The following is a 13,452-nucleotide window of genomic DNA, read 5'->3' on the forward strand; positions in this document are numbered from 1 at the left end:
ATCTTGCATGGGCCTGCCAGGTGGACAAGGCTGTCTCAACCCAAGTGAAATATTTTGACAGCGAAAATCTTTCATGAGGGTTGAGATATTCCTGTCCACCTGACAGACCCATATTTGGTCTTCTTTCTCTCATACTTTAAGAACACATTATGAAAATGAAGTCATATAGAAACATTTCCAAAGCGCAGACATCATAGGATCATCGCAATGCGTCAAAATTAATGACGTAGTCGACAATTGTTACCGTATGTAACGTGACGTCACGTCATTGTCTAGCGCGTGTGAGCTGTCTTTTCCCTACCCCGATAAAAGATAAAAAGAGTTATCTTTTCTCTAGCAACAGCAGGATGACCCTGTCAAATATGTGCATTTAAAAATCGCCCCTAATTTGAAAATAGAAAATGTCGGGAGACAAAAACTAATATTCTAGACTGGTGGTGAGCTTACCAAAAAACGTCAATTTTTTAAGACATTTGATTTACTGTTTTTATTTTGGGTCAAAAGTTTACAACTATTTCTCTAAACGGAGAATGATATGACAGTTTTGATAGCAAAATCGTCGATCTATATACCTATAGTAATAGACTCAAGCAATGTAAAACAGATGTTATAAAAAAAATTCGGTAAGTGAATGTGTGGAATAAATGTTTTTTAAAATAAGCATCTTTACTATGTGCGAATATTTCTGAATAGCATATCGTTAAAAATCGTACTTTTCATTCAATTTTCTCTTAAAATTGATTACAAACCTGAGAATTATTTTTATGTATTTTATTAGTCGGCATCTGGTCCTACAGTATAAATCAGAAATTGGTAAAGTCACAAAATGGTCTTGATGGTAATGTCTTCAGTGGAAGTGGACTTCAGATTTGCACTGAATTAAATTATATATCAACCCCTAGATATACATGTTTCTAGATCAAATCAAAGCTATCCAATAAAGTGTTATATAACAGTCTATTTAAACGTACCAGGGACATGAGCCATCAGACGGACACGGAATAACAGAAATGAATACCATAAACACATTAACATGTCAAAGATAAATCTGTATACAAACCAATGCTAGGTGGATCAACACCATCGATTTAGACATGGGAGAAACCAGCAGGGATGGGAGGGAGCGCGCGCCAAGCTTTTATTCAACACGTGCGCTCAGCGCGAGGCCGCGATCCTACCCTATGAACAGCTAATTATGGTATAGTAACCAGACAAGTGTTTACAAAACCAACTGAGCTATTAGAAATTTAGAACAGAGCGCGTTAATGATGTATCCGTTAGCTGGTTAGTAACTAGTTAACCTAAATCTTAATCGTTTGTATATCATTGGCAGTAATTATCTGTGAGTACACTACTCTCACGCTTGGAACCAAATATGATGTATTAAACAACGATAACAATTGATAACATGGCACTTAGGACATCCAGCCAGCAAGTCGAGGTGTGGCAGCGCTGACTGTGATCAATAACTACAATGTATATAAAACGTGTCAACACTTCCCACTACTCAGGATGGGGAGGTTCTGGGCAGGAGCCATTGGTCCACGTGTGTCTTAGTCATCCAGCAAAATCATTATATATTTTAGCATTAATCAAAGTATCTTATTGTCATAAAACAATTCATTATATGTTTGATACAATGCAAGTGTTAGTAGGAGGTAATACCCTCAGGGGATAAAGAATAGAGAGATAAAGAAGAAAGAGTATCTTCGCTGTCCACATACAAACTACACAAAACATTTAAAAAGAATTGTCAATACTCGAATAATCGTTTGATAAATCTGCCATGATTCATTAAACACGATTGACTACATATTGGAGCACACTGGACTGTCGGTCAAGTAAGCACTTCTAGATGGGCTATGTCTTAAAATCTAAGTTGAATGTCAGCGACGGTTGCGACAGACCCAAGCCAAAAATACACTTACATTGTATATTTTAAGGTAGTGACATTTTTGTCCTGCAACATTCATCTAGGTTAGAGCATGTCTATGTTTCTATATGCTCATTGTTCAAACAATGTTTATCATGAGACGAAGGTCAGTCGAATCTGCCTCCTTACTGAAGTCTTAAAGTACAGCGGCTACTGTGAGTACTAAATACAACAAAACAAATATAATGTTTGTTTGTTTAATTAAATTAACATCCTAATAACAGACAGAACCACGTAAGGACGGCGTCCCAGGTATGCGGTTTGTTGCGTGTATGAAATGCAGATGTGTGTTTTGAAAGACTGCGGTATATTCGTGTTGTGTCTTGTATAGTGGAACTCTTCCCCTTTTTTAGTGATATGTCATTGAACCATGCCACCAGAAACATGAAGCAATATTCTCCGCCCGGTCACATTATACTAACAACGGGCGAACCAGTCGCCCCACACCCTTTACGCCGGTGTTATTCGTACGATGTCCGGTTAATAGGCCGGCTATCGCCCGGACATCATATGATTATCAGCCGATTAGCTTTATATGTTCGATTGGCATTCACTGCCTCGTCGGCTCCCCAAAATTATCTTCGGAAGCAGGCACTGTACGATATTAAACCGCACTGCTTCCTTGTTTTGTAAATGCTATGTAACAAATTTTTGACCGGTGTTGGAAAACATGACAACACCAGCGGTGTACTCCCGCACTCCCTATCCCAAGATATCGGCCGATCATTGAGACCAAAGCATAAGCAGGAGCAGGAAATACCACTTTATAGACTATGGTATGTCTCGGCCAGGTGACAGAACCCAAAAAATTCCTCACAGGGGCGAGCACTCAACCAAAGACCAAAAGTGACATGGTGTTAAGGGAGACTTTAGGAAGAAGAACGTAAAACAAGAAGAAAGAAAAGATAAGATCCTGAATTTAGTCGCCTTTTACGTTTATGGAAAAAGGGGCAGCAGCTACATTTCTAACGCCCTTCCTGCAGGGCATAAACCTTATGTAATTGGTGTGTAAAGTTGAATAGTTGAATATATATATATTATAAATCCTAGATGTGACAACAGAAAATATTGACCGTTATCGTATGCATGATCAATATGCATTGAATTTGAATGAGTCACTATGATCCTTATTACAAAGTTACTATGTTACGTTTCCCACGAATGATATACTTTTCATTTAGATAGCTAGAGAAACAGGTGTTTTGCCTGCGATACAATAATGACATGCCCTTTATCTAACAATATTTCGTTCATTATACATTATGTGCTTAAAGATATTTTTATTTTTTTGAAGGGGGAGGGGAGGAAACCTTGGCAAGGAAAAATGCAGATTCAAGATGAGCTTCATAAAGTATGACATGGGCACAAATTGTATATTCTTTTTATCGCAAAACTACAGCATCCTACATTTCGAAGCATTCAGTGTGAAAATATGTTGTAACCCCGTAACACAATGTCACAATGAATTCTTAGCGGATGGAAATCACCTCACGTTAATTATACTATTGTCACCAGCAAACATAACAATGTCCCAAGATATTAAGTGGTCCATGTGATAAGCGTCTTTAAAACTGCACCTAGTCTATTAATATAATACTATTATGTGCAGCTATATATTGCCACTGATTAGTTACACGTTGACAATAAAGAGATACACGTTCGGGTTAACGAAGCCTGCATTTATATATAATACATCAAACAAATTTAACAACACATTTTCGAAAACCATCCAATATTTCAAAGTGCCTACCTTTTGAAAGTAAGTAAAACGAAAAAAAAAAATTATTATGTAAACGGTTGAATGGATTAAATTGAATCCTAACTGATTGAGACAATCATACTCGTTACTCAATGCTTCCCAATGTTTTCTTATTTAACATATTTTACAGTGGAAAGTATCAATGGCTTCCGGAGAAAATGCATATTTTGTTGTCAAACAACCACATAGATATAACGGATTTGTATAGGCTTTGTCTGTTATCCAATCCAATTGGTAATACAATGTACTTTATTATATTGATGATCTATATCATTAATATGTTTATATTTATTGTATTACCAATAAAATATTTTAAAATAGATATCAGCTACATATAGCGCGATGTTAACGCGTCGGTATTTGAGTAGCACCGACTGTTTTAAATACTGAATTCAAATCCCCCGTCTCCTTTGGAACGTCTGGATCTTCTATCTTTGTATGTTACTGTTTGCGTGTTGTCTTTACAATTTACCTCAGTTTTACGTTTTGAAGTAGAAATTACTCCGATGATCGTTTTTTCTGTCAATAAAAACAAAACATGATTTTGGAAAAAGGGATAACTTCATTTCTAGATAATGAAAATACCTCTTGATCATTTAAAGTGACAGTATTGGATAGAATAAATCTCAAAAAGATGTTGATTTAAGTGTTCGACTGCATAGCAAACCCTTCATTATCGTAACTGGAAGCTGTAGCGACCTTCGATTCGTGTTCATTACGAGAAAATCGTTTATTGAAGAGAGGGAAAAAATATTATAAAAAAAAAAAAAAAAAAAAAAAATCCCAACGTGACACGACGGTTTCCGTAACAAGGCCAAATTAAGGATCACTTTCAAAAGTCGTTAGCGGCAATGTTAAGTTTTTGTAGCCAAAGACATTTAAATCATCAGATAACATGTTACAAAGTCTAAGATAGTTTAGCAGATAAAGTACACTGCAATGATCAAGCATCACTACCATCACAACCCACGTTTTAAGGCCTTAATATCTTAATGAGCTTTACATTCACGCTAATGGCCTATTGGCCATGTTAGTTAGCTCCTATAGAGGAAATGGGCTTCCTTTTAAACTTTCGAATATCACTTGCTAAACTACCTTCCTCTTTGTCATGTAAAGGTGTGTGGGATAGAAGCCATGGGCAATGGATTAGTACCGTTACAGACCAATCTAATATCTAGCACGTGAATGGCAGGTCAGGTGTACGATAAATTTCCCTATGAAACTAGCTTTGTTTTCGTTAAGATAATATTTTGCTGATATGTTAGTGTAAGGTTTTTCTCATTAACAATTTTAAACTTTAAGAATTTCACACGTTAGCTTCAGAGGAATGAATAATAAATAACTACCATCCGGAGTTATTTTCTTTTCCGTAATCAAAGCGTTGGTTCTCTAATTAAACACGACGATTTCCAGATTTGTACTCCACATTTTGGAGGGTGTTATGTGTTGATGGAGTCCGGACGAGCTGAACTTTGACTGATTCCCTCTCTGGGAAATGTAATTAACATGGGAGCATGCGTAGGATGAGGTGAAAATGTCTCAGAATGATGATTGATTTTGATATTTTTTTTCTGTTCTAGATCACATTGTCTCGTCTAAAGAATCATAAAGATATCCTTTGTATTTTTCACGACACAAAGAACAACGCTGTCGACCATATATACTTATTACTGATACCATCTTATTTTCAAGTCGTTTTTATTCGCGTTTTGTTGCTTTGCGATATTTTCGCAATGATTTAATTTCGTGATTTCTAGTATAAAAACTTTTTGTTTTCGCGACTTTTCCTGTTTCCTAATTGCTCGGGGCGAAATACGCAAAATTTTATCTCACTCGAAGATATGATGGTTTACAGTATTCCAATGCTGCTATTATAAACAATATTTGATTCTTTTATACCCCTGATTTATCCTTTCTAACCTGACTCTAAGCTCAAAATAGAGAGAACAGGACATGTAACCTGTTTATAGGTGTTGGTCAGTCGAAAAGGTACCAAAGCAGGGGATCATGCGATGGACTGTTGATACAACATACTAGATTTAAATACATAATACAAAACACAAAAGAATACCAACACTCGACATTAGGAAATCAATGACAATCGCGAAAAACCAACCGTTTTTGTTTTGTTTTTATAATTTGTTTTAGTGAGTTTTTATCAATTCTTAGTACTCAAAGATTTAGTTGTGAGTATCATACATAATATTGTGTTTATAATCTATTGTTTCTTTAATCAAAACCGCCCCTTACCAAATAGATCCTTGCATATTTTGTTTTTAATTTTGGCAACTGTCGTGTTATCAACTTGCCCAAAATTCACTCTAAATTTCATGTTTCTTTATTAATACATTTTGTTTCATCTACATCAAGTACATAAACGCTTTAGTTTCTATAAAGGGAGATTACTTATTTGGTGCTTTAAAACGAATTTTACATCATTAAAATGACTAATGATTTCTCAAATTATCGAATGGCGTCTGATGGGCGAGAAAGAAAGGCAATGCTGTGAACGATTATATTAAGTTCTTCCCAAATCATTCAAATGTCATATTAAACCAAATGAAATCTGTGCTTTGAGAGTGATTCACTATTTACGACTTAATCCTACACGTATGAACACTAGAACCCTCAAACACGATAAACTCAAATAAAGTGCTGAAATCTCGTGACCTCAAAACGTTTATTATTAAGTACTATCACAGTTCTTTAATCCTAGAAACGTTTTTAGGCATAAACAAGAAGGAATCTGATCTGGCGATTAATGTACCACTCGGTGTCAGTAAACCAGTGACAGGTTGACCTAGACTAAGTGATATAAACTCGAAAAGATTTTAGATGTGACGATATAATCCGATTTAACCGATAACAAAGACACATATCGATACAATACATGGGGAAAAGGTTAGGACCACCCTGTCTTACATGTAACAAAAACAAGATAAATATCTTCTAAATGATACTAAAAGACGCGTGTCAAAACAATGATAAAATACATACGTATGGTTCATTCACCTTTGTCAAATAGATACACTGAAAGCATGTGTAAGGTTTATATAACGTTATAGATTAGATATTAATGTCTTGTTTGGAGTAGCTTATCGCATGACTTCTCGAGCTCAATCAAAACAGTTTAATAGGGCGACATCTCGTGTTTATAACGGAAAAAAATTAACGTTTGATTTGAAATTCTAAACTCAACTAATCGTTATAAGATTTCGTGCACGTGCAGAACAGAGCTGTAAAACACACATATATTCTTTTTTTATTATTAATTATCGATACTTCAAGCAGGGAATGCAAAAATAATTGTTTTCTAAGGGTATACAGGCAAAAAAAATTAGTATATTAATCTGGTATACTTATTCCATTCCATGTTTGATAGAACAATGTTTGATGGTCATGTTTTTTTTATTTAATTTAGGCATTAAAGACAATTTTTCTTTTCTCTTTCCGTGATAGCCGAGTGGTTACGATGTCTGGACTTACTATACCGAACGCCCTCCACCTCTGGGTCGCGAGCTTGAATTTCATGTGAGGCAGTTGCTAGGCACTGGTCGGTGATTTACTCCGGGTACACCGACTTTCCTCAACCAACAAACCTGGCACGTCCTGGCATGGCCCTGGCTGTTAATAGGACGTTTAAACAATAAAACCCATAAAAACATTTCTTTCCTCAGGCAATTAAGAGGGAAAACAAACAAAAAATGCCAAAAGTAAAACTAATTTACATACTTCCGTTTGCCACGATTGCATACAGTTAAGTTACCATTTATATACAAAACTCTGATTTGATAAGGGATACATTTTCCATTTAAACAAACCAATATGTACGACATATCTTAAATAGTAAAGCTTGACATAACGGTTTCCGACAGGTACATGTAACGTTTCTTCTTTTGTAAACAACGTTTGTTTTCATCATAGAGAGATAAAGAGAAAACCTGAGCAGATTTGAAATCTGCATTATGCGCATAAGCAACGGTAAATCAATAACGTTGATTTGCTTTTCCTGACAAACATGAGATTCTGAAAGGAGATTTGAAAATAGACAGACAATATTAAAGAGGTCAACACTGCAACTGAACAGATGTTGTCAAATCATACACATATTTCCATTTTTGCAGTATCGTAAAACATATATGAGTATGATAATAAGTGTGCATTAATTGTATCAAATGGCCAAACATCGTCATGTAAATAACTAATAATGATTTAACGTCTAAATAATACACTAATATTGAAGTTTTTTTTGAGTCCAAATTCGGAAAATAGTAATAATTTTTGGAAAGATTTGTGAAGAACAAGATGAATCTGTTTCTGCTTAAACACCAATATTGATGGAGCGTAGGTGTTTCTTTGTACCCTGGAATCTCGGCATACACATTATTGTGTAAGATATCATGGCAATAGAATACAGAGCTGTGATATAATATTAGTGCAGTTACACGGTAATAAACACCTTTTTGTAATTGCACAGTGTAAAAGGCATTAAACATTAAATAAACAGACGTCACAAAGTGCGTTTAGTTAATTCAATGAGCAATGGGTGTGAGTAGGTTTGTGTGACGTCACATATTTATTATGTACGAGCTAATTCGGAAAGAACGTGTTTTAAGCTACAATTCAACAAAATAATGGTGAGCTTAATGTCATAATAGAACGTACTAAAGAAAACTAATCTAGTTTTAGCCTTTGATATGAGTTTCTCTCGGATGTTTTAAAAATCTATATCGATAGATTTAAGTAAGAATAATGAAACCATTATTCCCCCTACCTGCAAATGTAGTATTGTAGTATTGCTATATCTATTGGACCAGCCTCAAAAGTATTGTAATATTACAACGGAATATGGTGACGTCACCCGACGTCAGCAAACTTGTACAAATACATACCCGCTACCGTAATAGTTTAAAAAACCTAAAAAACGTGTTAAACCTACGATAAACCTTGTCTTACCTGGCCAGCAAGCTGGACTCAAGAAGCTGAAAACACACTAAGAAATATTACAAAGTGTGACCTTATTGTATCCCGACCGCCATTGTTACCATCATTCTTTATAAATGTTCAAGTATCTGATGTGTGTGTTGACCATCGTCGGATCTAACTTCATGTATTACATTGGAGAGTATCCGTGCTTTATCACGTCGGCAATATAAGTTTTGATTAAGAAATGTTCAAAAAGTAACATTTACAGAACAGCAATGGAGAGAAGAATCTAAACTCAAAATGACATGGTGATACCAAACAGAGTATGTCGTTATTGTGGAAACATATGGATGTAAATAAATTAAATATGACACTGAGCATTCGCTAGATAACAGGTGTATGAACTATTATAGTCCACGTTAACTATAGAGACTGATTTTATCTCTACGTTTCAAAAGTCTCCATGAAGCAAACCAATTGCTATCGCTACTTTCTAATAAATAGTTTTTGCACAATACAATAAAATCTATGTAGTATGCTTGTCAGTCTGATATACGAGGTATATTTATTATTTAAAACATCGTCATGTTACAGAATGTTATCTCTTTGTGTTCTATGTCTATAGATTCACATTGTACATATATATAAAAGTTGTTGTTTAACACGTCAATTATTGTTCGCCCACAGAAACATGATGTGCGGAACACCAACATCATGTTAACATTAGATGATACATATATGATTCATTCTGTTCTTATTTATAACCAATACGGATGATGACCATACATTATAATCAATACACAACGACAACGTACGGACTAATATACACAAATCTTTACACGTCCAGTATTTAGTATAACTATTTAGTCAAGATTCAAATTAAGGTGTTTCATGTCAAATAACGACCGTGATGACTGATTTGCGGTCACTTTTATGTCGTGAAATTCCGTCAATTTTGCATCCTTATCTAACCATACTTATTAGAACAGATGTAAATTGTGCACTTATCAGCCGTCCCACTGAAGCCTTGACATTTGACCACATAAACTTAAACATATTGTTTTTTTATAGTAGCAGATTTGTGCTACACTGTACTTTAATATCAAAACAGAAAAAAGGCAAATTACCGAAAATGTTCGATTCGGTCAGCGCGATAAACCTACAAAACGGATAAAGAATGAATGGCAAATTATCTAATTGATAATATATTCTCCAAAAAACTATGAGCTGACAGTTGGCCGCACAAGACACAATAATACACCGGTACACATTACGGTTATAACATAAGACATTCACATCTATACTGAAGGCCCTAGCTACACTTCCTTTAAAAGTGTCGAGTGATAATGTCGGAAATGGATCGTTTAAGTTCATAAGGTGACACTAGATATCTACATAGATATTTATGATTTTATTTTAATACATTATAATTCATATTGCGTCTCAACATTATCACTGGTTTGCTCTCATATCTGTCGGGACTAAGCTAATCTTGATTATGAAACGATGCTTTTAAACAAAATTTTTGGAAATAATAATGAAATTCATCATTAATAGAACCGAAGTTAATTTGTATGTTTGTATGTTTGTCATTGACATATTTCAGAATACAAATACACGTACCAAAATACCCGTGACTGCATTCAGCGTCAATAGGTGATTAAAAATAGTTTGAATAAATTATGTAGGAAGGCCTCGTGTTATTTATCTATTAAAAGATCGTAACATTTTGGTGAAATCGCTCATCCATCAATCTACAACAATTAACCAATAATAAATTCGACATTTTGATATTTATTTTGATGAAGGAGTTGTAAAGAACATATAAAACGCAAGGCGTTATGTAAACGTCCCAATAACATGTCGAACCGTTCTCTAACCACTTCATACTTGTACATGACTCACAAAATAAAATCAAGCCAAAGCCAGGTCTAATGACAACATATTAACATATATTGAAACCATCTGAATACATAAACAGTAAGAGAAAAACTCCTAGTGGCAAAATTGAATATAAATTGGATTTAAACGTATATTTTGGTAACGTAATGGATTCGCTGGCTATGTTATGTGGCGTTTACACCATTGTCATTAACATCAAATAACGCTGTAACTGGTACAAACACCCTGAAATGTACATCCCTGCTGTATATAATCAAGTGTCTGTCAATTTCCCAATGCCGTATCATTTCAATGTGTTATACATTGTGAATGGATGTATCAATTCAGAATCTACACACGTATTTTATAAAAGTGTAAACCCCTAACTAACAACATGGTCACATCAGGGGGTAGGAATACCACTCTCACCTCTGTCATATCTCAACATAAAACCTGTCTAAGCCTTGCAATTGTTTCCGCTATTGATCTATTTCAGCACTGAAGAATCCACAAATGAAAAATCGTTTATAATATTGTATATTGCAAATATTTATTACCTTTTAGTCATTAAAATCATTGATTCCATTCAGTAATTTTATTTCTCCAAATTCAAATTATTTGTCAATACAATTTTAAAACTAGAAATTGTGTGCCTCCCATAAACACAATGTACTAACTTCCTTACGTTATTTGATATTTGTAACAACCTTATAATGCCATATCACCATCCTCTGGTCGTAACCTGACAATGTACATACCACGAGTATAAAAAATGTCTCCATGTTACCTGTACAAAAGTAATACTTAAAGTTTAAATTGAATACAACGACTTGCCTAGCACGGATCCGTTGATGTTGAGAGACATAAACATGTGTAGCGCTGCAAAACACAAGACTGTACCAGTTTAAAATTAACATGATTCGTTGACAGTTTTAGAAATAGATTCGCACGGTGTAAAGGCATATTCCATTTCTTTCGAGCAATACATTTACATAAAGGTGATATTTCTGTTCCAAGAACAGAGCAATACATCTACATAAAGGTGACATTTCTGTTCCAAGAACAGAGCAATACACTTCCCGTGAAGTGAGATAATACAAACTACATAAATTAGTCACTACAGTGGTACATCATTTCAATGGTTTTACATTCACAACTGTTAATGTCTCAGGATCACAAAAATAAAAAAAGAAAAAATGTGGGAGGTATTATGGGTTGTACCCGTATACAATCGTTTTTAATTGATAAAAAGGTTTGAATTACACAATAACATTGTATCTATGACATATGCACAATAGAATAGCGTAGCAAATGCATTGCATTCAAAATAGGTTATCTTGATACAGTTTTTAGATACCAATGTTGTATGTAAGTCACATTAGAACCATTCGCGGACACGTAATGCGCTGTATTTACAGGGATTTTCCATATTGCCTACCCTCTGAAGATACATTGTATGATAATTAGTGATACTGTGAGGTAATGATGTCAATTTTATAAATGACTAGCTCTATAGAGGTTATATGAGCCTTCCCTAATGATACAGGTTTGGTATCTAGAAAATTTAAAGCCTATCCTCTTCCATTGTCTTCTTGTTTTTGCATTAAAGAGACAGCTATAACTATGACGACTTACAAGGTGACAAACGCAACACACATTGTGCATTAAGTACTTATAATGAATCTTTTAAATTAAATATGTGGTGCCTGATAACTTTCTTTGTAGATGATCTGTACCTACACTTGTCGTCTATGTAGGGTAATATATATAACACTATAATAGGACACACGCATCTCAATCTTCTAAACTTAGCTTTGGAATATGAGAAAACAACGTTTCTACAGCATTTCACATCGAACTGATATGTACATGTACAGATCATACATCATTCAATGTCCCTCCAGGGGAAACAGATGCGAACACTATGCTCAATCAATAAGATGCATTAAAGGTCAGTCGCTATTTATAGGCTAAGACGTGCATAGTGTGATGATAGTTCACATGCTCAGTTAAATGGAAAAAGAAAAGATTTTATTTAGTCTGCGAATAATCAACAGAACTAAAACTACTCGCCATTTACAACAATACGAATGATCAACGTCAGAAACGGTGAGATTGGTTGTAGCTATTAATAGGAGGAGAGCATGAAGTAGATCTTAGGATCCGACTAAACACCGACAGAAACATGTCACATCAACTGGTAAAACATTAGCTTTGTGTGCAAAATTAAACCTTAATGTTTATCATAGCGATATAAAAACTAATATCTTAGTATATCTAATAACACCGGCGCCGATTGCTAAAACATCTGGATAGAACAATGAAGAAACAACAACTTATTGTAGGAAGGTTGTCATATTGCCAAAGGTTACCAAAGCCATTGTTCTGATTGGCACATTGGGAGAAACATGAATATGCACGAGCCATTGCTATTCACGATCACTCTTTTTCATGAACGCGATTCTGAACTATCGCCAAGGGAGTAAAGGATATTGTTAATGTAAGAAATAAAAAGAACATCACATAGCGGACAATATCTGAGACAATGGCACTTCAAACACAACAACGACTTCAGCACAGATAGGCGACGGTAGTAAAACTAAATTAGATTCGGTACGAGAGTGTCGATAGTCCAGTAATGTCCTCAGGTCGTTAGCTGATAGCATCTCGCTACCTAATGCTCACTTAATACGGGATGGATATTGATGTCGTTACGTATCCCGTCCAGGACAGTGGTTGGTACTTCTGGCGTTGTTCTACCTACAGTTTGCTGTACATATCTGCTGGAGATCTTCACACTTTGCTAAAACATGTCTTCTTTTATGCGATTGTGAAAAAAACATTTAACTGTATGGTTTATCAGAATGTTAAAACGTTATATCAACTTTATAATAACTTACATTAACTGTGGTTCTAGTTTATCAAAACGATGTCAATCGAGATTAAAAAAAAC

This window comes from Argopecten irradians, chromosome 5, assembly GCF_041381155.1.
Source record: "Argopecten irradians isolate NY chromosome 5, Ai_NY, whole genome shotgun sequence".
Classification (NCBI taxonomy): Eukaryota; Metazoa; Mollusca; class Bivalvia; order Pectinida; family Pectinidae; genus Argopecten; species Argopecten irradians.